The 27,500-nt window shown below is 48.1% G+C and overlaps 1 protein-coding gene and 1 long non-coding RNA gene across 2 annotated transcripts in view; both read right to left on the bottom strand.

Moving 5' to 3' along the window:
• LOC123994356 overlaps positions 1-13,096 on the bottom strand; it is a 208,659-nt gene extending 195,563 nt beyond the window's left edge. Inside the window, exon 1 of the long non-coding RNA XR_006831644.1 lies at positions 13,066-13,096. This is a non-coding gene — a long non-coding RNA (uncharacterized LOC123994356). The remainder of the gene's footprint in view (positions 1-13,065) is intronic.
• Positions 1-27,500, bottom strand: part of LOC123995860 (voltage-dependent L-type calcium channel subunit alpha-1C-like) — a 657,732-nt gene that overhangs the window by 567,726 nt on the left and 62,506 nt on the right.

The raw sequence follows: 27,500 nt of genomic DNA on the forward strand, positions 1-27,500 counted from the left end.
CTAGACATAATGGAACAGAACAGTAAGGGCTATTCCAGATGGCTGGATCATCTAGACATACAGAACAGAACAGTAAGGGCTATTCCAGATGGCTGGATCATCTAGACATAATGGAACAGAACAGTAAGGGCTATTCCAGATGGCTGGATCATCTAGACATACAGAACAGAACAGTAAGGGCTATTCCAGATGGCTGGATCATCTAGACATACAGAACAGAACAGTAAGGGCTATTCCAGATGGCTGGATCATCTAGACATACAGAACAGAACAGTAAGGGCTATTCCAGATGGCTGGATCATCTAGACATACAGAACAGAACAGTAAGGGCTATTCCAGATGGCTGGATCATCTAGACATACAGAACAGAACAGTAAGGGCTATTCCAGATGGCTGGATCATCTAGACATACAGAACAGAACAGTAAGGGCTATTCCAGATGGCTGGATCATCTAGACATACAGAACAGAACAGTAAGGGCTATTCCAGATGGCTGGATCATCTAGACATACAGAACAGAACAGTAAGGGCTATTCCAGATGGCTGGATCATCTAGACATACAGAACAGAACAGTAAGGGCTATTCCAGATGGCTGGATCATCTAGACATAATGGAACAGAACAGTAAGGGCTATTCCAGATGGCTGGATCATCTAGACATACAGAACAGAACAGTAAGGGCTATTCCAGATGGCTGGATCATCTAGACATACAGAACAGAACAGTAAGGGCTATTCCAGATGGCTGGATCATCAAGACATAATGGAATAGAACAGTAAGGGCTATTCCAGATGGCTGGATCATCTAGACATACAGAACAGAACAGTAAGGGCTATTCCAGATGGCTGAATCATCTAGACATAATGGAACAGAACAGTAAGGGCTATTCCAGATGGCTGGATCATCTAGACATACAGAACAGAACAGTAAGGGCTATTCCAGATGGCTGGATCATCAAGACATAATGGAATAGAACAGTAAGGGCTATTCCAGATGGCTGGATCATCTAGACATACAGAACAGAACAGTAAGGGCTATTCCAGATGGCTGAATCATCTAGACATACAGAACAGAACAGTAAGGGCTATTCCAGATGGCTGAATCATCTAGACATACGGAACAGAACAGTAAGGGCTATTCCAGATGGCTGGATCATCAAGACATAATGGAACAGAACAGTAAGGGCTATTCCAGATGGCTGGATCATCAAGACATAATGGAATAGAACAGTAAGGGCTATTCAGATGGCTGGATCATCAAGACATAATGGAACAGAACAGTAAGGGCTATTCCAGATGGCTGGATCATCTAGACATACAGAACAGAACAGTAAGGGCTATTCCAGATGGCTGGATCATCTAGACATACGGAACAGAACAGTAAGGGCTATTCCAGATGGCTGGGTCATCTAGACATAATGGAACAGAACAGTAAGGGCTATTCCAGATGGCTGAATCATCTAGACATACAGAACAGAACAGTAAGGGCTATTCCAGATTGCTTTGGAACAGCTAAAGACACACCAAAGTAAAGTGCGATGACACTCATGAGCTCCAACAGACCTACAGTATCATTGTTACACCTGTTGCCTCCTGTGTTCAGAAGGTTCTTATAATAACCCCAACCCAAGACATGAAATAGAAGCACCATCTGCTTGGCTGAGGCTGTTTCTCTGTTCAATGTGAATATAGGTTATATTAGTGTGCCTTAGGCCACGTTTAAAGAGGAGGATTCAGGTGAAATAAATGGCAAGCCATCATAAGGACTATGATTGAAATGGCTGTGAGCCTCTGCCTTCACGCTCTCTCTCTCTCAACCTCTCTAACACGGCCGGGTTAGGACTCGGCCCAAATGACAGCCTATGGGCCCTGGTGAGGGTAGTGCACCGTGTAGGGTGTATGACAGCCTATGGGCCCTGGTGAGGGTAGTGCACTGTGTAGGGTGTAGGGTGCTATTTGAGACATGTCCATTGGCTCCCATTCTCCAGACTGTCATATCACTTAGCCTAATGACGGCCCATCCCGACGCTGGGACAGAGGAGTAACGGAGCTCTCTGATCGCTTCCCAAATGGCAGGGTATTCCCTATACAGCGCTGTGGGTCCTGGTCCACAGGAGTACATTATGAGATGTCTGCTGGGCACTGCTGTGTCTTTTCTGGACTCAGTTGCATGAATACATATGGTAGGGCACACACACACACACACACACACACACACACACACACACACACACACACACACACACACACACACACACACACACACACACACACACACACACACACACACACACACACACACACACACACACACACACGACACACACACACACACACACAAACACACGTGCCACGCCACACAACACATGCTTACAATTTCCCACTAACACACCCCATTTCTACAGCAGGAGATAATGAGAGCTTTGATGTGTGTGATGGAGGGAAGAGGGTGTGTGTGTGTGTGTGTGTGTGTGTGTGTGTGTGTGTGTGTGTGTGTGTGTGTGTGTGTGTGTGTGTGTGTGTGTGTGTGTGTGTGTGTGTGTGTGTGTGTGTGTGTGTGTGTGTGTGTGTGTGTGTGTGTGTGTGTGTGTGTGTGTGTGTGTGCGCTACCTTTTGAACTGGGGTTGACTACTGATCTGGAGCCAGACTGGGAGAGGCAGGGGGTGGTTGTCTGGGTAACTCCTAACTCTCAAAGTCCTTCTGACTTCAGACAAACACACCCCTTTGTGGCATTGACACCTTCCTATGCCTCTAGCTGTTAACCTTAACCTCTAGGCTACAGCGCCAGCAGAACATCAGATCATACACTACAGACCTTTATAAGGGAACCCTGTTAGAGGACTCAGGTATGAAGGAACCCTGTTAGAGGTCTCAGAACCCTGTTAGAGGACTCAGGTATGAAGGAACCCTGTTAGAAGACTCAGGTATAAAGGAACCCTGTTAGAGTACTCAAGTATAAGGGAACCCTGTTAGAGGACTCAGAACCCTTTTAGAGGACTCAGGTATAAGGGAACCCTGTTAGAGGACTCAGAACCCTTTTAGAGGACTCAGAACCCTTTTAGAGGACTCAGGTATAAAGGAACCCTGTTTAGAGGACTCAGAACCCTTTTAGAGGACTCAGAACCCTTTTAGAGGACTCAGGTATAAAGGAACCCTGTTTAGAGGACTCAGGTATAAAGGATCCCTGTTAGAGGACTCAGGTATGAAGGAACCCTGTTAGAGGACTCAGGTATAAAGGATCCCTGTTAGAGGACTCAGGAATGAACGAACCCTGTTAGAGGACTCAGGTATAAAGGAACCCTGTTAGAGGACTCAGGTATAAAGGATCCCTGTTAGAGGACTCAGGAATGAACGAACCCTGTTAGAGGACTCAGGTATAAAGGAACCCTGTTTAGAGGACTCAGGTATAAAGGAACCCTGTTAGAGGACTCAGGTATAAAGGAACCCTGTTAGAGGACTCAGGTATAAAGGATCCCTGTTAGAGGACTCAGAACCCTGTTAGACGACTCAGGTATAAAGGAACCCTGTTAGAGGACTCAGGTATGAAGGAACCCTGTTAGAGGACTCAGAACCCTGTTAGAGGACTCAGAACCCTGTTGGGGGATTCAGGTATAAAGGAACCCTGTTAGAGGACTCAGGTATGAAGGAACCCTGTTAGAGGACTCAGAACCCTGTTGGGGGACTCAGAACCCTGTTAGGGGACTCGGGGATAAAGGAACCCTGTTAGAGGACTCAGGTATGAGGGAACCCTGTTAGAGGACTCAGAAACCTGTTAGAGGACTCAGGTATGAAGGAACCCTGTTAGGGGACTCAGGTATGAAGGAACCCTGTTAGGGGACTCAGGTATAAAGGAACCCTGTTAGAGGACTCAGAACCCTTTTAGAGGACTCAGGTATAAAGGAACCCTGTTTAGAGGACTCAGAACCCTTTTAGAGGACTCAGAACCCTTTTAGAGGACTCAGGTATAAAGGAACCCTGTTTAGAGGACTCAGGTATAAAGGATCCCTGTTAGAGGACTCAGGTATGAAGGAACCCTGTTAGAGGACTCAGGTATAAAGGATCCCTGTTAGAGGACTCAGGAATGAACGAACCCTGTTAGAGGACTCAGGTATAAAGGAACCCTGTTAGAGGACTCAGGTATAAAGGATCCCTGTTAGAGGACTCAGGAATGAACGAACCCTGTTAGAGGACTCAGGTATAAAGGAACCCTGTTTAGAGGACTCAGGTATAAAGGAACCCTGTTAGAGGACTCAGGTATAAAGGAACCCTGTTAGAGGACTCAGGTATAAAGGATCCCTGTTAGAGGACTCAGAACCCTGTTAGACGACTCAGGTATAAAGGAACCCTGTTAGAGGACTCAGGTATGAAGGAACCCTGTTAGAGGACTCAGAACCCTGTTAGAGGACTCAGAACCCTGTTGGGGGACTCAGGTATAAAGGAACCCTGTTAGAGGACTCAGGTATGAAGGAACCCTGTTAGAGGACTCAGAACCCTGTTGGGGACTCAGAACCCTGTTAAGGACTCGGGGATAAAGGAACCCTGTTAGAGGACTCAGGTATGAGGGAACCCTGTTAGAGGACTCAGAAACCTGTTAGAGGACTCAGGTATGAAGGAACCCTGTTAGGGGACTCAGGTATGAAGGAACCCTGTTAGGGGACTCAGGTATAAAGGAACCCTGTTAGAGGACTCAAAACCCTGTTAGAGGACTCAGGTATAAAGGAACACTGTTAGAGGACTCAGGAATGAAGGAACCCTGTTAGAGGACTCAGAACCCTGTTAGAGGACTTAGGTATAAAGGAACCCTGTTAGAGGACTCAGGTATAAAGGAACCCTGTTAGAGGAGACAGCAACAAATGACTGCCTCGTGGTAGCTAAGTGTTTCTTGTTTCAGCAGCGGCCTTAGAACTAGAGCGTTCCTACCAACACAGAGTGTTCCTACCAACACGGAGCGTTCCTACCAACACGGAGCGTTCCTACCAACACAGAGCGTTCCTACCAACACAGAGCGTTCCTACCAACACAGAGCGTTCCTACCAACACAGAGCGTTCCTACCAACACAGAGTGTTCCTACCAACACAGAGCGTTCCTACCAACACAGAGCGTACCTACCAACATGGAGCGTTCCTACCAACACAGAGCTTACCTACCAACACAGAGTGTTCCTACCAACATGGAGTGTTCCTACCAACACAGAGCGAGCCTACCCAACCTGACCTACCAACACAGAGCGTACCTACCCAACATTTCCTCCTCTCCAAGCCCTCTCAACCCACAACATTTCCCTCCTCTCCAAGCCCTCTCAACCCACAACATTTCCCTCCTCTCCAAGCCCTCTCAACCCTCAACATTTCCCTCCTCTCCAAGCCCTCTCAACCCACAACATTTCCCTCCTCTCCAAGCCCTCTCAACCCTCAACATTTCCCTCCTCTCCAAGCCCTCTCAACCCACAACATTTCCCTCCTCTCCAAGCCCTCTCAACCCTCAACATTTCCCTCCTCTCCAAGCCCTCTCAGCCCTCAACATTTCCCTCCTCTCCAAGCCCTCTCAGCCCTCAACATTTCCCTCCTCTCCAAGCTCTCTCAACCATCAACATTTACCTCCTCTCCAAGCTCTTTCAACCATCAACATGTCCCTCCTCTCCAAGCCCTCTCAACCCTCAACCTTTCCCTCCTCTCCAAGCTCTTTCAACCATCAACATGTCCCTCCTCTCCAAGCCCTCTCAACCCTCAACATGTCCCTCCTCTCCAAGCCCTCTCAACCCTCAACATTTCCCTCCTCTCCAAGCCCTCTAAAACCTCAACCTTTCCCTCCTCTCCAAGCTCTCTCAACCATCAACATGTCCCTCCTCTCCAAGCCCTCTCAACCCTCAACATTTCCCTCCTCTCCAAGCCCTCTCAACCCTCAACATTTCCCTCCTCTCCAAGCTCTCTCAACCATCAACATGTCCCTCCTCTCCAAGCCCTCTCAACCCTCAACATTTCCCTCCTCTCCAAGCTCTCTCAACCATCAACATTTCCCTCCTCTCCTAGCTCTCTCAGCCCTCAACATTTCCCTCCTCTCCAAGCCCTCTCAACCCTCAACATTTCCCTCCTCTCCAAGCCCTCCCAACCCTCAACATCTCCCTCCTCTCCAAGCCCTCTCAACCCTCAACATCTCCCTCCTCTCCAAGCCCTCTCAACCCTCAACATGTCCCTCCTCTCCAAGCCCTCTCAACCCTCAACATTTCCCTCCTCTCCAAGCCCTCTAAAACCTCAACCTTTCCCTCCTCTCCAAGCTCTCTCAACCATCAACATGTCCCTCCTCTCCAAGCCCTCTCAACCCTCAACATTTCCCTCCTCTCCAAGCCCTCTCAACCCTCAACATTTCCCTCCTCTCCAAGCCCTCCCAACCCTCAACATCTCCCTCCTCTCCAAGCCCTCTCAACCCTCAACATCTCCCTCCTCTCCAAGCGCTCTCAACCCTCAACATCTCCCTCCTCTCCAAGCCCTCAACATCTCCCTCCTCTCCAAGCCCTCTCACCCCTCCCGTTCTGCTGAAGACTTAAGTGGTTGAAAGTCTGCTGTTGCTGCTGATTCATAATTGATGGATCAGTCAAACAATGTATTAGGCCCTGGATGGGATCAGCGCAGTCGTGTGCTTGTGTGGTGAATCATGGGAAACTGGGTCACCTCCCAGGAGCCTGGTGGTGCAGCAGGCGACTCGGTCTTAGACGGAGCACACACACACACCTGACATCTATATGTACCTGTGATTTCCTAAACTGGAAGAAAGAGGAGACAGAGAGAAAAAGACGAGATGGGGAGACAGGAAGAAGGGAGAAGAGGTTGAGAAAGAGAAAGAGAGAGAGAGAGAGAGAGAGAGAGAGAGAGAGAGAGAGAGAGAGAGAGAGAGAGAGAGAGAGAGAGAGAGAGAGAGAGAGAGAGAGAGAGAGAGAGAAAGGTGAGAAAAGGTGAGAGAGAGGAGAGGGAGAGGGAGAGGGGGATTGAGGTGGAGATGAGAGAGCAAGAAAGAGAGAGAGAGAGAGAAAGAAGAGGCTAAAGATTGACTGAGAACAGTGAGCCGAATGGTTCAGTGAGTAAGATTGAGCATAAACTCCAAGCATTACATGCTGGCACACACACTTGACTAGGAGGGTGTGTGTGTGTGTGCGTGCGTGCGTGCGTGCGTGTGCGTGTGTGTGTGTGTGTGTGTGTGCGTGTGTGTGTGTGTGTGCGTGTGCGTGTGTGTGTGTGTGTGCGTGTGCGTGTGTGTGTGTGTGTAACAGAGGCAGAAGAGTGATGTAATATGTTTCCCTGGTGTTCTCCTATTGTACCGACCACCACCTGCCTGCTGACTCAACGAGACCTCACAGTCTCCCTTCCAAACTCAACACATTATGGTGAATGTACATTGTCTAATGCATGGGGGGTCCCAGAGTTAAAACAGAAACAACTCAAAGCATTACATTTGGGTATTAGTTCAGAGTAGTTGAGGTCAGGCCTGCGCTTTGGGGGGAGGAAGGATTCAAACTAAATCATTAAAAACAAAGCGCTGTTTCCATCAACTATCATCAAGCGTTCTGGCGGCCTGCTAACACGTGGGATTACATTTAAAACAAGGGTTGTATTGAACACATGAATTTACATTGATCACCTGGGATTATATTGATCACCTGGGATTATATTGATCACCTGGGATTATATTGATCACCTGGGATTATATTGATCACCTGGGATTATATTGATCACCTGGGATTATATTGATCACCTGGGATTATATTGATCACCTGGGATTATATTGAGCACATGAGATTATATTGATCACCTGGGATTATATTGATCACCTGGGATTATATTGATCACCTGGGATTATATTGATCACCTGGGATTATATTGATCACCTGGGATTATATTGATCACCTGGGATTATATTGAGCACATGAGATTATATTGAGCACATGGGTTTAGCTCTCCCAATCCCAGAATCCTCCTTCACCTTACATGGGAAAGCTGAACTGGGCTGTAGCTCTCCCAATCCCAGAATCCTTGTTCACCTTACATGGGAAAGCTGAACTGGGCTGTAGCTCTCCCAATCCCAGAATCCTCCTTCACCTTACATGGGAAAGCTGGACTGGGCTGCAGCTCTCCCAATCCCAGAATCCTCCTTCACCTTACATGGGAAAGCTGAACTGGGCTGTAGCTCTCCCAATCCCAGAATCCTCGTTCACCTTACATGGGAAAGCTGAACTGGGCTGTAGCTCTCCCAATCCCAGAATCCTCCTTCACCTTACATGGGAAAGCTGAACTGGGCTGTAGCTCTCCCAATCCCAGAATCCTCCTTCACCTTACATGGGAAAGCTGAACTGGGCTGTAGCTCTCCCAATCCCAGAATCCTCCTTCACCTTACATGGGAAAGCTGAACTGGGCTGTAGCTCTCCCAATCCCAGAATCCTTGTTCACCTTACATGGGAAAGCTGAACTGGGCTGTAGCTCTCCCAATCCCAGAATCCTCCTTCACCTTACATGGGAAAGCTGGACTGGGCTGCAGCTCTCCCAATCCCAGAATCCTCCTTCACCTTACATGGGAAAGCTGAACTGGGCTGTAGCTCTCCCAATCCCAGAATCCTCGTTCACCTTACATGGGAAAGCTGAACTGGGCTGTAGCTCTCCCAATCCCAGAATCCTCCTTCACCTTACATGGGAAAGCTGAACTGGGCTGTAGCTCTCCCAATCCCAGAATCCTCCTTCACCTTACATGGGAAAGCTGAACTGGGCTGTAGCTCTCCCAATCCCAGAATCCTCGTTCACCTTACATGGGAAAGCTGAACTGGGCTGTAGCTCTCCCAATCCCAGAATCCTTGTTCACCTTACATGGGAAAGCTGAACTGGGCTGTAGCTCTCCCAATCCCAGAATCCTCCTTCACCTTACATGGGAAAGCTGAACTGGGCTGTAGCTCTCCCAATCCCAGAATCCTCCTTCACCTTACATGGGAAAGCTGGACTGGGCTGCAGCTCTCCCAATCCCAGAATCCTTGTTCACCTTACATGGGAAAGCTGAACTGGGCTGTAGCTCTCCCAATCCCAGAATCCTCGTTCACCTTACATGGGAAAGCTGAACTGGGCTGTAGCTCTCCCAATCCCAGAATCCTTGTTCACCTTACATGGGAAAGCTGAACTGGGCTGTAGCTCTCCCAATCCCAGAATCCTCCTTCACCTTAAATGGGAAAGCTGGACTGGGCTGCAGCTCTCCCAATCCCAGAATCCTCCTTCACCTTACATGGGAAAGCTGAACTGGGCTGTAGCTCTCCCAAACCCAGAATGACAAAAAGGTTTCAATAGAAGAGTGCCACGCCCATAGTGTCATGTAGCCACTCAGTAAGGAATGGGAAAGCATTAGTGAGTCCTTCAGCCAGTGGAGAAGAGAGTGGCTAGACGAGAGGCTAGAGCTGGGTAAGAGATGCCTGCCTGCCTTACTGCCACAGACCTGTAATAGTCAGGTCTGTACAGCTGGTGGTGACGGGTAAGAGAAGACATCCTGACATAATGCCTCACTACATCACTAAAATTACACTACTACCATGATACCTCACTGTTATACTACCACCCTGATACTGTTATACTACCACCCTGATACTGTTATACTACCACCCTGATACTGTTATACTACCACCCTGATACTGTTATACTACCACCCTGATACCTCACTGTTACACTACCACCCTGATACTGTTATACTACCACCCTGATACCTCACTGTTATACTACCACCCTGATACTGTTATACTACCACCCTGATACTGTTATACTACCACCCTGATACTGTTATACTACCACCCTGATACTGTTATACTACCACCCTGATACTGTTATACTACCACCCTGATACTGTTATACTACCACCCTGATACTGTTATACTACCACCCTGATACCTCACTGTTACACTACCACCCTGATACTGTTATACTACCACCCTGATACTGTTATACTACCACCCTGATACCTCACTGTTACACTACCACCCTGATACTGTTATACTACCACCCTGATACTGTTATACTACCACCCTGATACTGTTATACTACCACCCTGATACTGTTATACTACCACCCTGATACTGTTATACTACCACCCTGATACTGTTATACTACCACCCTGATACCTCACTGTTATACTACCACCCTGATACTGTTATACTACCACCCTGATACTGTTATACTACCACCCTGATACTGTTATACTACCACCCTGATACCTCACTGTTATACTACCACCCTGATACTGTTATACTACCACCCTGATACTGTTATACTACCACCCTGATACTGTTATACTACCACCCTGATACTGTTATACTACCACCCTGATACTGTTATACTACCACCCTGATACTGTTATACTACCACCCTGATACTGTTATACTACCACCCTGATACTGTTATACTACCACCCTGATACTGTTATACTACCACCCTGATACTGTTATACTACCACCCTGATACTGTTATACTACCACCCTGATACCTCACTGTTATACTACCACCCTGATACTGTTATACTACCACCCTGATACTGTTATACTACCACCCTGATACTGTTATACTACCACCCTGATACTGTTATACTACCACCCTGATACTGTTATACTACCACCCTGATACCTCACTGTTATACTACCACCCTGATACTGTTATACTACCACCCTGATACTGTTATACTACCACCCTGATACTGTTATACTACCACCCTGATACCTCACTGTTATACTACCACCCTGATACTGTTATACTACCACCCTGATACTGTTATACTACCACCCTGATACCTCACTGTTATACTACCACCCTGATACTGTTATACTACCACCCTGATACTGTTATACTACCACCCTAATACCTCACTGTTATACTACCACCCTGATACTGTTATACTACCACCCTGATACCTCACTGTTATACTACCACCCTGATACTGTTATACTACCACCCTGATACTGTTATACTACCACCCTGATACTGTTATACTACCACCCTGATACTGTTACACTACCACCCTGATACCTCACTGTTATACTACCACCCTGATACTGTTATACTACCACCCTGATACTGTTATACTACCACCCTGATACTGTTATACTACCACCCTGATACTGTTATACTACCACCCTGATACCTCACTGTTACACTACCACCCTGATACTGTTATACTACCACCCTGATACTGTTATACTACCACCCTGATACTGTTATACTACCACCCTGATACTGTTATACTACCACCCTGATACCTCACTGTTACACTACCACCCTGATACTGTTATACTACCACCCTGATACTGTTATACTACCACCCTGATACTGTTATACTACCACCCTGATACTGTTATACTACCACCCTGATACTGTTATACTACCACCCTGATACTGTTATACTACCACCCTGATACTGTTATACTACCACCCTGATACTGTTATACTACCACCCTGATACCTCACTGTTACACTACCACCCTGATACTGTTATACTACCACCCTGATACTGTTATACTACCACCCTGATACTGTTATACTACCACCCTGATACCTCACTGTTATACTACCACCCTGATACCTCACTGTTATACTACCACCCTGATACTGTTATACTACCACCCTGATACTGTTATACTACCACCCTGATACTGTTATACTACCACCCTGATACTGTTATACTACCACCCTGATACTGTTATACTACCACCCTGATACCTCACTGTTATACTACCACCCTGATACTGTTATACTACCACCCTGATACCTCACTGTTATACTACCACCCTGTTATACTACCACCCTGATACTGTTATACTACCACCCTCATACTGTTATACTACCACCCTGATACTGTTATACTACCACCCTGATACTGTTATACTACCACCCTGATACTGTTATACTACCACCCTGATACTGTTATACTACCACCCTGATACTGTTATACTACCACCCTGATACTGTTATACTACCACCCTGATACTGTTCTACTACCACCCTGATACTGTTATACTACCACCCTGATACTGTTATACTACCACCCTGATACCTCACTGTTATACTACCACCCTGATACCTCACTGTTATACTACCACCCTGATACCTCACTACATCCCTATGTTACACTGTATTAGACTGAGGGACAGATCATTTTATATTTCTGCCCTGTATTAGGCTGAGGGGATACCTCTGAGTGCTATATGTTATACGGGTTATGTTTACTACCACCCTGTACTGTTATACTACCACCCTGATACTGTTATACTACCACCCTGATACTGTTACTGTGATACTGTGTACTACCACCCTGATACTGTTATACTACCACCCTGATACTGTTATACTACCACCCTGATACCTCACTGTTACACTACCACCCTGATACTGTTATACTACCACCCTGATACTGTTATACTACCACCCTGATGTGTGTACTACCACCCTGTACCTCACTGTGTATGTCACCACCCTGTGTGTATACTACCACCCTGTGTGTGTACTGAAGAGGGTGAGAACACACATTATCTCACAAACACACGAATGCCCTTTCCGTCTGTCACATGCAGCCACCATGAGGCTCATCTGTTGCTATGGGAATGATCCCTTTGATGATGCAGGCAGACACACCCTCACATACACCACACACACTGTTATACTACCACCCTGATACTGTTATACTACCACCCTGATACTGTTATACTACCACCCTGACACTGTTATACTACCACACACACTGTTATACTACCACACCTGATACTGTTATACTACCACATACTGTTCTACTACACACACCTGATACTGTTATACTACACACCCTGACTGTCACCAGTTGTTTTCCCCACACTGGTTCAGTGTGTTCAGCCCAGCCCTTTATTCTGAACATCAATACTACCCTGTTTCAGTGGGGAGAAACCGTGCTATATGTTCAACAGAATCTTTAAATGTCACTGAAACATTCCCAAACACTTCTCCAATGGCTCCATGAAGGCTGTAATACCTGACCTTTGGATGCAGGCAGACACACTCACGCATTAGGAACCAACTAATACCTGACCTGGGAACGTAACGCGGCATTAGGAACCAACTAACTGTCACCAGTGACCTGGTTCAGTAACAGCCCAGCATTATTCTGAACCAACTAATACCTTTCCTGGGGAGAAACCGTCCAACAGAATCTTTAAATGTCACTGAAACATTCCCTCAGGAACCATGAAGGCTGTAATACCTGACCTGGGAACGTAACACGGCATTAGGAACCAACTAATACCTGACCTGGGAACGTAACACGGCATTAGGAACCAACTAATACCTGACCTGGGAACGTAACGCGACATTAGGAACCAACTAATACCTGACCTGGGAACGTAACGCGGCATTAGGAACCAACTAATACCTGACCTGGGAACGTAACGCGGCATTAGGAACCAACTAATACCTGACCTGGGAACGTAACACGGCATTAGGAACCAACTAATACCTGACCTGGGAACGTAACACGGCATTAGGAACCAACATACATGTTGATCGAATTCAAACTGCTGGTCTGAAGTCAATACAAGCTGCTGGTCTGGAGTCAATACAAGCTGCTGGTTTGGAGTCAATTCAAGCTGCTGGTCTGTAGTCAATACAAGCTGCTGGTCTGTAGTCAATACAAGCTGCTGGTCTGGAGTCAATTCAAGCTGCTGGTCTGTAGTCAATACAAGCTGCTGGTCTGTAGTCAATACAAGCTGCTGGTCTGTAGTCAATACAAGCTATTCCCTAGATTTCCCCCCTACTTTTGAGTGCACCATCTAGGGTATAGGGTGTGGTTTCTGACACAGACAGGGTGCTGTGGACAACAGAGCTCAGAGTAAACATAGAGACATCAGAGATGTAATACACCCGAGGCAGGACGACAGGCCTCGAACCACGAGTGGTGAAATATTTACATTGGTAGAGACAGATACATTATTACAGGAGGGTGAGCCCTGCCACACACACAAACACACACACGCACGCACACAAACACACGCACGCACGCACGCACGCACGCACGCACGCACACACACACACACACACACACACACACACACACACACACACACACACACACACACACAGAGCACTCACACAGCATGCAGAGACACACACGCACCCTTGTTGACCACACCGCCGTGCTCAGCGACCATACGCTCTCGCCTTGCGGTTGCCATGGCTGCAGAGTTTGCGACGCGGTGGCAAGGAGGTGTGTGTGTGTGTGTGTGTGTGTGTGTGTGTGTGTGTGTGTGTGTGTGTGTGTGTGTGTGTGTGTGTGTGTGTGTGTGTGTGTGTGTGTGTGTGTGTGTGTGTGTGTGTGTGTGTGTTTGCTCATTAGATGGCATCAGACACCAGGGCCCTGTGAGTCAGTTAGCATCCTCGCTAGCGCTAACACAGGGACATAAAAGCACAGGTTCACATCCCAAATGGCACCCTATTCCCTGTGTAGTGCACTATAGACCAGGGCCTAATATTTAGTGCACTACTTTAGACCAGGGCCCTATATTTAGTGCACTACTTTAGACCAGGGCCCTATATTTAGTGCACTACTTTAGACCAGGGCCTAATATTTAGTGCACTACTTTAGACCAGGACCTAATATTTAGTGCACTACTTTAGACCAGGGCCCAATATTTAGTGCACTACTTTAGACCAGGGCCCTATATTTAGTGCACTACTTTAGACCAGGACCCTATATTTAGTGCACTACTTTAGACCAAGACCCAATATTTAGGGCACTACTTTAGACCAAGACCCAATATTTAGTGCACTACATAGGATATAGGCAGGCATTTGGTACACAGACACAGTTTCAGACCTGGCATCGTTACACACAGGCCTAATGAGCAGCTAGCTCTCTGTCTCAGCAGCCAATAATCACCAGACAGGAGGAGTGGGGTTATACACAACATTAAACTACTAGAGAATTGATCAGGGCAACTCAATGTATTGTCTAAATAAATGATAACTAGCTAATGTGTGTGTGTGTGTGTGTGTGTGTGTGTGTGTGTGTGTGTGTGTGTGTGTGTGTGTGTGTGTGTGTGTGTGTGTGTGTGTGTGTGTGTGTGTGTGTGTGTGTGTGTGTGTGTGTGTGTGTGTGTGTGTGTGTGTGTGTGTGTGTGTGTGTGTGTGTGTGTGTGTGTGTGTGTGCACTATGTCTGTCCCATGTAAACCAGTCATTAGCCCGTGCTACCTAAGCAGCTCTGTGCTGCCAGGGTACTGTAGAATGTGTACACACTGTTATCATTCTGATGCACACACATCGTTAGGACACATGCTAGCTTAGTGTCCATCATGGCATATATTTTTGTATATTTGTTTTTATTTGATTTAACCTTTATTTAACTAGAACAAATTCTTATTCACAATAACGGCACACCCCGGACAAATCCGGACGACGCTGGGCGCCGCCCTATGAGACTCCCAATCATGGCCGGATGTGACACAGCTGATCATTAGTAATGTCCTACAGAGCCAACATGGCCTACAGTGGGGGGTGACAGGCAGCAGTGTGAAGAGCCAACATGGAGTCTTAGGAAGCTGCTTCAGAATGCCCTACAGTGGGGGGTGACAGGCAGCAGTGTGAAGAGCCAACATGGAGTCTTAGGAAGCTGCTTCAGAATGCCCTACAGTGGGGGGTGACAGGCAGCAGTGTGAAGAGCCAACATGGAGTCTTAGGAAGCTGCTTCAGAATGCCCTACAGTGGGGGTGACAGGCAGCAGTGTGAAGAGCCAACATGGAGTCTTAGGAAGCTGCTTCAGAATGCCCTACAGTGGGGGGTGACAGGCAGCAGTGTGAAGAGCCAACATGGAGTCTTAGGAAGCTGCTTCAGAATGCCCTACAGTGGGGGGTGACAGGCAGCAGTGTGAAGAGCCAACATGGAGTCTTAGGAAGCTGCTTCAGAATGCCCTACAGTGGGGGTGACAGGCAGCAGTGTGAAGAGCCAACATGGAGTCTTAGGAAGCTGCTTCAGAATGCCCTACAGTGGGGGACAGGCAGCAGTGACAGGCAGCAGTGTGAAGAGCCAACATGGAGTCTTAGGAAGCTGCTTCAGAATGCCCTACAGTGGGGGGTGACAGGCAGCAGTGTGAAGAGCCAACATGGAGTCTTAGGAAGCTGCTTCAGAATGCCCTACAGTGGGGGTGACAGGCAGCAGTGTGAAGAGCCAACATGGAGTCTTAGGAAGCTGCTTCAGAATGCCCTACAGTGGGGGGTGACAGGCAGCAGTGTGAAGAGCCAACATGGAGTCTTAGGAAGCTGCTTCAGAATGCCCTACAGTGGGGGGTGACAGGCAGCAGTGTGAAGAGCCAACATGGAGTAACAGTTTAGTCAGAGGTTAATCCACTCTGAGAATGATGCTTCTGTTATTCAGGAGGAAGGGTCTAGAACGCTGCTACACAGCAGGGACTGAGGAGTGTCATGACGTTGGCCTGGGGGTAGGTTTATGACAGTCTTAAATACCTCTTCCCCCCTTTTTCCTCTCTCTACCCTACTGATGTTTAATTTGAAAACCCCTTGGTTAACATAGAGATTCTGGGAACATCAGAAGGTGGGGGGAAATGAACTATATTCTGGTAATCCGACCAATTGAACATATGCGGTGGTACTTAATGAATATGATGTCAGTTCGGTTGTCATCTGAGACATTCTCATCAATGATAAGATGACATAAACTCTACAGTGGAAAGTCTACACATCAGAGTTATCGGATTCACATGGAATTGTTGTTCAATTTAAATGTTTGAATATCAAATTATTTGTGATGGGATGAAATGTGTTTTTAGCTTCTAAAATGTGAGATTTGGGTTTTCATAAGGTAGGGCTCTGCTCAATCAGCGGACCGCCCCTGCGAAGGGACACGCCCTCCTCTCCCTTCCTATATAAAGCCTAGACGACAATATAACCTCCTGTTTCCGAGGATGTGAGGACAACGGTCCAATGTCAGAATGGTTCAGATAATAATTACAGAACTACAGAACGAAGCGAACATCAACGTGTGCTTTGGTTGTGAATGGTATGAACTTTGAACTCTTATTCACTACAGAAGTGATACCTCCTAGCCGTTGAGTTTGCAACAGCAGCTGCAAACGCAGGTTAGGAAGGAACAGACAGAGTATCCCGTCTTCCACACAACAACGTTACTACAACGTATACAATTTACCAGCAGAGACATTCTGCTGTACGCAGGACTCGGTGGGGCCTTCCATCTACCACCAACCTGCCGAAGCGCAGCTCAGAATAAATATTTATTGCATTTTCCTTTTCCAAATGGGCGGTAATTTAGAATGCATCAGATACTGTATTTACGATACCACAGCTTCTCCCTGTGTCCCTCAGTCTTCCCACTCTTTCACTCAAACCCAGCCCTTTTCCTTTGTGTAACCAGCTGTCATATCTGTTCCGCCCGCTAGGGACATTTTCCTTTATGACGTCATTTGTAATCAAGTTATGATTTAATTGTGTGTACGTGTAATTCTGTGTGATTAGTTAGGTATTTAGTAAATAAATAATTAAACCCAATTTTGTATTGCTGATTCAACTTGTTAGCCAGGGTTCGTGCAGATAACCAAGAATTTACAACTTTCAGATGAGACTGAATTAAGATGACGATTAATATTGAATGCTATTGATGTAAAATATGACTAGGTGTTTAAGAGTTTATTCGGAAGATAACAGATCTATAAATATTATTTTTTGGTGCCCCGACTCTCTAGTTAATTACATTTACATGATTAGCTCAATCAGGTAATATTAATTACGGAGAAATCATTTTATAGAATAGCATGTCATATCACTTAATCCGGCATAGCCAAAGACACGACCGGAGGCATTGTGTCTATGTGTGTGTGTGTGTGTGTGTGTGTGTGTGTGTGTGTGTGTGTGTGTGTGTGTGTGTGTGTGTGTGTGTGTGTGTGTGTGTGTGTGTGTGTGTGTGTGTGTGTGTGTGTGTGTGTGTGTGTGTGTGTGTGTGTGTGTGTGTGTGTGTGTGTGTGTGTGTGTGTGTGTGTGTGTGTGTGTGTAAAGGTCTCCATTTCCATAATATGTAGCATGTTGTGATGCTAAACACTAAACCCTTCAGAGCTGAGGTGAGAGGAAGAGAGGTGGGATGGAGAGGAGGGGGAGAGGGAGAGGGAGAGGGGGAGGGAGAGAGAGAGGAGGGGAGGGAGAGAGAGAGGAGGGGAGGGAGAGAGAGAGAGAGGGGAGGGAGAGGGGGAGGGAGAGGGAGGAGGGAGAGAGAGAGGAGGGGGAGGGAGAGAGAGCAAGAGAGAGAGAGAGAGAGAGATTGAGGGGAGAGGGAGAGAGAGAGGAGAAGGAGAGTGACTTAAGGATGGGAGGGAGAATAGGAAGGAGAGAGGTAGAAAGACAGGGATGGGAGGAGAATAGGAAGGAGAGAGGTAGAGAGATGTAGGGATGGGAGGGAGAATAGGAAGGAGAGAGGTAGAGAGACAGGGATGGGAGGGAGAATAGGAAGGAGAGAGGTAGAGATGTAGGGATGGGAGGGAGAATAGGAAGGAGAGAGGTAGAGAGACAGGGATGGGAGGGAGAATATGAAGGAGAGAGGTAGAGAGACAGGGGTGGGAGGGAGAATATGAAGGAGAGAGGTAGAGAGATGTAGGGATGGGAGGGAGAATATGAAGGAGAGAGGTAGAGAGACAGGGATGGGAGGGAGAATATGAAGGAGAGAGGTAGAGATGTAGGGATGGGAGGGAGAATATGAAGGAGAGAGGTAGAGAGACAGGGATGGGAGGGAGAATAGGAAGGAGAGAGGTAGAGAGACAGGGGTGGGAGGGAGAATATGAAGGAGAGAGGTAGAGAGACAGGGATGGGAGGGAGAATAGGAAGGAGAGAGGTAGAGAGACAGGGGTGGGAGGGAGAATATGAAGGAGAGAGGTAGAGAGACAGGGATGGGAGGGAGAATAGGAAGGAGAGAGGTAGAGAGACAGGGATGGGAGGGAGAATAGGAAGGAGAGAGGTAGAGAGACAGGGGTGGGAGGGAGAATATGAAGGAGAGAGGTAGAGAGACAGGGATGGGAGGGAGAATAGGAAGGAGAGAGGTAGAGAGATGTAGGGATGGGAGGGAGAATAGGAAGGAGAGAGGTAGAGAGAGATGTAGGGATGGGAGGGAGAATAGGAAGGAGAGAGGTAGAGAGATGTAGGGATGGGAGGGAGAATATGAAGGAGAGAGGTAGAGAGACAGGGATGGGAGGGAGAATATGAAGGAGAGAGGTAGAGAGATGTAGGGATGGGAGGGAGAATATGAAGGAGAGAGGTAGAGAGACAGGGATGGGAGGGAGAATAGGAAGGAGAGAGGTAGAGAGACAGGGGTGGGAGGGAGAATATGAAGGAGAGAGGTAGAGAGACAGGGATGGGAGGGAGAATATGAAGGAGAGAGGTAGAGAGACAGGGGTGGGAGGGAGAATATGAAGGAGAGAGGTAGAGAGACAGGGGTGGGAGGGAGAATATGAAGGAGAGAGGTAGAGAGACAGGGATGGGAGGGAGAATATGAAGGAGAGAGTAGAGAGACAGGGGTGGGAGGGAGAATATGAAGGAGAGAGGTAGAGAGACAGGGATGGGAGGGAGAATAGGAAGGAGAGAGGTAGAGAGACAGGGATGGGAGGGAGAATATGAAGGAGAGAGGTAGAGAGACAGGGATGGGAGGGAGAATATGAAGGAGAGAGGTAGAGAGACAGGGATGGGAGGGAGAATATGAAGGAGAGAGGTAGAGAGACAGGGGTGGGAGGGAGAATAGGAAGGAGAGAGGTAGAGAGACAGGGATGGGAGGGAGAATATGAAGGAGAGAGGTAGAGAGACAGGGATGGGAGGGAGAATATGAAGGAGAGAGGTAGAGAGACAGGGGTGGGAGGGAGAATATGAAGGAGAGAGGTAGAGAGACAGGGATGGGAGGGAGAATAGGAAGGAGAGAGGTAGAGAGACAGGGGTGGGAGGGAGAATATGAAGGAGAGAGGTAGAGAGACAGGGATGGGAGGGAGAATAGGAAGGAGAGAGGTAGAGAGACAGGGATGGGAGGGAGAATATGAAGGAGAGAGGTAGAGAGACAGGGATGGGAGGGAGAATAGGAAGGAGAGAGGTAGAGAGACAGGGATGGGAGGGAGAATATGAAGGAGAGAGGTAGAGAGACAGGGATGGGAGGGAGAATAGGAAGGAGAGAGGTAGAGAGACAGGGATGGGAGGGAGAATATGAAGGAGAGAGGTAGAGAGACAGGGATGGGAGGGAGAATATGAAGGAGAGAGGTAGAGAGACAGGGATGGGAGGGAGAATATGAAGGAGAGAGGTAGAGAGACAGGGATGGGAGGGAGAATATGAAGGAGAGAGGTAGAGAGATGTAGGGATGGGAGGGAGAATATGAAGGAGAGAGGTAGAGATGTAGGGATGGGAGGGAGAATATGAAGGAGAGAGGTAGAGAGATGTAGGGATGGGAGGGAGAATATGAAGGAGAGAGGTAGAGAGACAGGGGTGGGAGGGAGAATATGAAGGAGAGAGGTAGAGAGACAGGGGTGGGAGGGAGAATATGAAGGAGAGAGGTAGAGAGACAGGGATGGGAGGGAGAATATGAAGGAGAGAGGTAGAGAGACAGGGATGGGAGGGAGAATATGAAGGAGAGAGGTAGAGAGACAGGGATGGGAGGGAGAATATGAAGGAGAGAGGTAGAGAGACAGGGGTGGGAGGGAGAATATGAAGGAGAGAGGTAGAGAGACAGGGATGGGAGGGAGAATATGAAGGAGAGAGGTAGAGAGACAGGGATGGGAGGGAGAATATGAAGGAGAGAGGTAGAGAGACAGGGATGGGAGGGAGAATATGAAGGAGAGAGGTAGAGAGACAGGGATGGGAGGGAGAATATGAAGGAGAGAGGTAGAGAGACAGGGATGGGAGGGAGAATATGAAGGAGAGAGGTAGAGAGACAGGGATGGGAGGGAGAATATGAAGGAGAGAGGTAGAGAGACAGGGGTGGGAGGGAGAATATGAAGGAGAGAGGTAGAGAGACAGGGGTGGGAGGGAGAATAGGAAGGAGAGAGGTAGAGAGACAGGGGTGGGAGGGAGAATAGGAAGGAGAGAGGTAGAGAGACAGGGATGGGAGGGAGAATATGAAGGAGAGAGGTAGAGAGACAGGGGTGGGAGGGAGAATAGGAAGGAGAGAGGTAGAGAGACAGGGATGGGAGGGAGAATATGAAGGAGAGAGGTAGAGAGACAGGGGTGGGAGGGAGAATAGGAAGGAGAGAGGTAGAGAGACAGGGATGGGAGGGAGAATAGGAAGGAGAGAGGTAGAGAGACAGGGATGGGAGGGAGAATATGAAGGAGAGAGGTAGAGAGACAGGGATGGGAGGGAGAATAGGAAGGAGAGAGTAGAGAGACAGGGATGGGAGGGAGAATATGAAGGAGGGAGGTAGAGAGACAGGGGTGGGAGGGAGAATAGGAAGGAGAGAGGTAGAGAGACAGGGGTGGGAGGGAGAATAGGAAGGAGAGAGGTAGAGAGACAGGGATGGGAGGGAGAATAGGAAGGAGAGAGGTAGAGAGACAGGGATGGGAGGGAGAATATGAAGGAGAGAGGTAGAGAGACAGGGATGGGAGGGAGAATATGAAGGAGAGAGGTAGAGATGTAGGGATGGGAGGGAGAATATGAAGGAGAGAGGTAGAGAGACAGGGATGGGAGGGAGAATAGGAAGGAGAGAGGTAGAGAGACAGGGATGGGAGGGAGAATATGAAGGAGAGAGGTAGAGAGACAGGGATGGGAGGGAGAATATGAAGGAGAGAGGTAGAGAGACAGGGATGGGAGGGAGAATATGAAGGAGAGAGGTAGAGAGACAGGGGTGGGAGGGAGAATATGAAGGAGAGAGGTAGAGAGACAGGGATGGGAGGGAGAATATGAAGGAGAGAGGTAGAGAGACAGGGATGGGAGGGAGAATATGAAGGAGAGAGGTAGAGAGACAGGGATGGGAGGGAGAATATGAAGGAGAGAGGTAGAGAGACAGGGATGGGAGGGAGAATATGAAGGAGAGAGGTAGAGAGACAGGGATGGGAGGGAGAATATGAAGGAGAGAGGTAGAGAGACAGGGATGGGAGGGAGAATATGAAGGAGAGAGGTAGAGAGACAGGGATGGGAGGGAGAATATGAAGGAGAGAGGTAGAGAGACAGGGATGGGAGGGAGAATATGAAGGAGAGAGGTAGAGAGACAGGGGTGGGAGGGAGAATATGAAGGAGAGAGGTAGAGAGACAGGGGTGGGAGGGAGAATATGAAGGAGAGAGGTAGAGAGACAGGGGTGGGAGGGAGAATATGAAGGAGAGAGGTAGAGAGACAGGGGTGGGAGGGAGAATATGAAGGAGAGAGGTAGAGAGACAGGGGTGGGAGGGAGAATATGAAGGAGAGAGGTAGAGAGACAGGGATGGGAGGGAGAATATGAAGGAGAGAGGTAGAGAGACAGGGATGGGAGGGAGAATATGAAGGAGAGAGGTAGAGAGACAGGGATGGGAGGGAGAATAGGAAGGAGAGAGGTAGAGAGATGTAGGGATGGGAGGGAGAATATGAAGGAGAGAGGTAGAGAGACAGGGATGGGAGGGAGAATAGGAAGGAGAGAGGTAGAGAGATGTAGGGATGGGAGGGAGAATAGGAAGGAGAGAGGTAGAGAGACAGGGATGGGAGGGAGAATAGGAAGGAGAGAGGTAGAGAGACAGGGATGGGAGGGAGAATATATGAAGGAGAGAGGTAGAGAGACAGGGATGGGAGGGAGAATAGGAAGGAGAGAGGTAGAGAGACAGGGATGGGAGGGAGAATATGAAGGAGAGAGGTAGAGAGACAGGGATGGGAGGGAGAATATGAAGGAGAGAGGTAGAGAGACAGGGGTGGGAGGGAGAATATGAAGGAGAGAGGTAGAGAGACAGGGATGGGAGGGAGAATATGAAGGAGAGAGGTAGAGAGACAGGGATGGGAGGGAGAATATGAAGGAGAGAGGTAGAGATGTAGGGATGGGAGGGAGAATATGAAGGAGAGAGGTAGAGAGACAGGGGTGGGAGGGAGAATATGAAGGAGAGAGGTAGAGAGACAGGGGTGGGAGGGAGAATATGAAGGAGAGAGGTAGAGAGACAGGGATGGGAGGGAGAATATGAAGGAGAGAGGTAGAGAGACAGGGATGGGAGGGAGAATATGAAGGAGAGAGGTAGAGAGACAGGGGTGGGAGGGAGAATATGAAGGAGAGAGGTAGAGAGACAGGGGTGGGAGGGAGAATATGAAGGAGAGAGGTAGAGAGACAGGGATGGGAGGGAGAATATGAAGGAGAGAGGTAGAGAGACAGGGATGGGAGGGAGAATAGGAAGGAGAGAGGTAGAGAGACAGGGATGGGAGGGAGAATATGAAGGAGAGAGGTAGAGAGACAGGGATGGGAGGGAGAATAGGAAGGAGAGAGGTAGAGAGACAGGGAATGGGAGGGAGAATAGGAAGGAGAGAGGTAGAGAGACAGGGATGGGAGGGAGAATAGGAAGGAGAGAGGTAGAGAGACAGGGATGGGAGGGAGAATATGAAGGAGAGAGGTAGAGATGTAGGGATGGGAGGGAGAATAGGAAGGAGAGAGGTAGAGAGACAGGGATGGGAGGGAGAATAGGAAGGAGAGAGGTAGAGAGACAGGGATGGGAGGGAGAATAGGAAGGAGAGAGGTAGAGAGACAGGGATGGGAGGGAGAATATGAAGGAGAGAGGTAGAGATGTAGGGATGGGAGGGAGAATAGGAAGGAGAGAGGTAGAGAGACAGGGATGGGAGGGAGAATATGAAGGAGAGAGGTAGAGAGACAGGGATGGGAGGGAGAATAGGAAGGAGAGAGGTAGAGAGACAGGGATGGGAGGGAGAATATGAAGGAGAGAGGTAGAGAGACAGGGATGGGAGGGAGAATATGAAGGAGAGAGGTAGAGATGTAGGGATGGGAGGGAGAATAGGAAGGAGAGAGGTAGAGAGACAGGGGTGGGAGGGAGAATATGAAGGAGAGAGGTAGAGAGACAGGGATGGGAGGGAGAATATGAAGGAGAGAGGTAGAGAGACAGGGATGGGAGGGAGAATATGAAGGAGAGAGTAGAGAGACAGGGATGGGAGGGAGAATATGAAGGAGAGAGGTAGAGAGACAGGGATGGGAGGGAGAATATGAAGGAGAGAGGTAGAGAGACAGGGATGGGAGGGAGAATAGGAAGGAGAGAGGTAGAGAGACAGGGATGGGAGGGAGAATATGAAGGAGAGAGGTAGAGAGACAGGGATGGGAGGGAGAATATGAAGGAGAGAGGTAGAGAGACAGGGATGGGAGGGAGAATATGAAGGAGAGAGGTAGAGAGACAGGGATGGGAGGGAGAATATGAAGGAGAGAGGTAGAGATGTAGGGATGGGAGGGAGAATAGGAAGGAGAGGTAGAGAGACAGGGGTGGGAGGGAGAATATGAAGGAGAGAGGTAGAGAGACAGGGATGGGAGGGAGAATATGAAGGAGAGAGGTAGAGAGACAGGGATGGGAGGGAGAATATGAAGGAGAGAGGTAGAGAGACAGGGATGGGAGGGAGAATATGAAGGAGAGAGGTAGAGAGACAGGGATGGGAGGGAGAATATGAAGGAGAGAGGTAGAGAGACAGGGATGGGAGGGAGAATATGAAGGAGAGAGGTAGAGAGACAGGGATGGGAGGGAGAATAGGAAGGAGAGAGGTAGAGAGACAGGGATGGGAGGGAGAATATGAAGGAGAGAGGTAGAGAGACAGGGATGGGAGGGAGAATATGAAGGAGAGAGGTAGAGAGACAGGGATGGGAGGGAGAATATGAAGGAGAGAGGTAGAGAGACAGGGATGGGAGGGAGAATATGAAGGAGAGAGGTAGAGAGACAGGGATGGGAGGGAGAATATGAAGGAGAGAGGTAGAGAGACAGGGATGGGAGGGAGAATAGGAAGGAGAGAGGTAGAGAGACAGGGATGGGAGGGAGAATATGAAGGAGAGAGGTAGAGAGACAGGGATGGGAGGGAGAATATGAAGGAGAGAGGTAGAGAGACAGGGATGGGAGGGAGAATAGGAAGGAGAGAGGTAGAGAGACAGGGATGGGAGGGAGAATAGGAAGGAGAGAGGTAGAGAGACAGGGATGGGAGGGAGAATAGGAAGGAGAGAGGTAGAGAGACAGGGATGGGAGGGAGAATAGGAAGGAGAGAGGTAGAGAGACAGGGATGGGAGGGAGAATAGGAAGGAGAGAGGTAGAGAGACAGGGATGGGAGGGAGAATAGGAAGGAGAGAGGTAGAGGATGATGGACCTGGCTGTATCCATGAAGAACCAATGAGACACAATTGTCAAAGCACGTTACTGTTCCCTACAACACACTATCACAACACATAGCAGTATAACCTAGAGATTCACACACACTACTGATACACACTACTACTGATGGGCCCTGCTATCACAACACATAGCAGTATAACCTAGAGATTCACACACACTACTGATACACACTACTACTGATGGGCCCTGCTATCACAACACATAGCAGTATAACCTAGAGATTCACACACACTACTGATACACACTACTACTGATGGGCCCTGCTATCACAACACATAGCAGTATAACCTAGAGATTCACACACACTACTGATACACACTACTACTGATGGGCCCTGCTATCACAACACATAGCAGTATAACCTAGAGATTCACACACACTACTGATACACACTACTACTGATGGGCCCTGCTATCACAACACATAGCAGTATAACCTAGAGATTCACACACACTACTGATACACACTACTACTGATACACACTACTGATACACACTACTGATACACACTACTGATACACACTACTGATACACACTACTACTGATACACACTACTGATACACACACTACTGATACACACTACTACTGATGGGCCCTGCTATCACAACACATAGCAGTATAACCTAGAGATTCACACACACTACTGATACACACTACTACTGATGGGCCCTGCTATCACAACACATAGCAGTATAACCTAGAGATTCACACACACTACTGATACACACTACTACTGATACACACTACTGATACACACACTACTGATACACACACTACTGATACACACTACTGATACACACTACTGATACACACTACTGATACACACTATGGATACACCCTACTGATACACACTACTGATACACACTACTGATACACACTAATACTGATACACACTACTGATACACCCTACTACTGATACACCCTACTGATACACACTACTGATACACACTACTGATACACACTACTGATACACACTACTGATACACACTATGGATACACCCTACTGATACACACTACTGACACACACTACTGATACACACTACTGATACACCCTACTACTGATACACACAACTGATACAGACTACTGATACAGACTACTGATACAGACTACTGATACACACTACTACTGATACACTACTACTGATACACTACTACTGATGGGCCCTGCCCCAAAGTAGTCTCTCTCTCTCTGTTCCCGACAACACACTATCACAACACATAGCAGTATAACCTAGAGATTCACACACATTACTGATACACACTAATACTGATACACACTACTGATACACCCTACTACTGATACACACTACTGATACAGACTACTGATACACACTACTGATACACACTACTGATACACTACTACTGATACACACTACTGATACACACCACTACTGATGGGCCCTGCCTCCCCATTTCTCCCTCTCTCTGTCTCTGTCTCTGTCTCTCTCTGTCTCTGTCTCTGTCTCTGTCTCTCTCTCTCTCGCACTCTCTCTCTCTCGCACTCTCTCTCTCTCGCACTCTCTCTCTCTCTCTGTGTAGTTCTCTTGCTCTCTGGTTCTGATAATTATCCAGCCGGGAACTTGGAGGGTGTTGCCTTCGCTCCAACAGGGGCACGGGACATAATTGCACCACACACACACTCAAGTTGGGAACATGAGGCATGTTTACAGAATGTGGAGGTCACATGACCACCATGCAAAACTCCAGAATCAGGACGCTCCTCCACACTGCTCCGTGTGCTAGATCCTGTGAGCTGGGTGCTGTGCATTCTGTGTGCCAAGCAAGCAGGGTGGCATATCTCTGGGTAGGGGGAGCACCTGAGTCACATACAGAGCTGTAGCCCAGCCTGGGTACAGCAGGGTATAGTGACAGGCTGCTAGGAGATACACAGCAGGGTATAGTGACAGACTGCTAGGAGATACACAGCAGGGTATAGTGACAGGCTGCTAGGTTGATACACAGCAGGGTATAGTGACAGGCTGCTAGGTTGATACACAGCAGGGTATAGTGACAGGCTGCTAGGTTGATACACAGCAGGGTATAGTAGCAGGGTATAGTGACAGGCTGCTAGGAGATACACAGCAGGGTATAGTGACAGACTGCTAGGAGATACACAGCAGGGTATAGTGACAGACTGCTAGGAGATACACAGCAGGGTATAGAGACAGACT

This window comes from Oncorhynchus gorbuscha, linkage group LG14, assembly GCF_021184085.1.
Source record: "Oncorhynchus gorbuscha isolate QuinsamMale2020 ecotype Even-year linkage group LG14, OgorEven_v1.0, whole genome shotgun sequence".
NCBI lineage: Eukaryota > Metazoa > Chordata > Actinopteri > Salmoniformes > Salmonidae > Oncorhynchus > Oncorhynchus gorbuscha.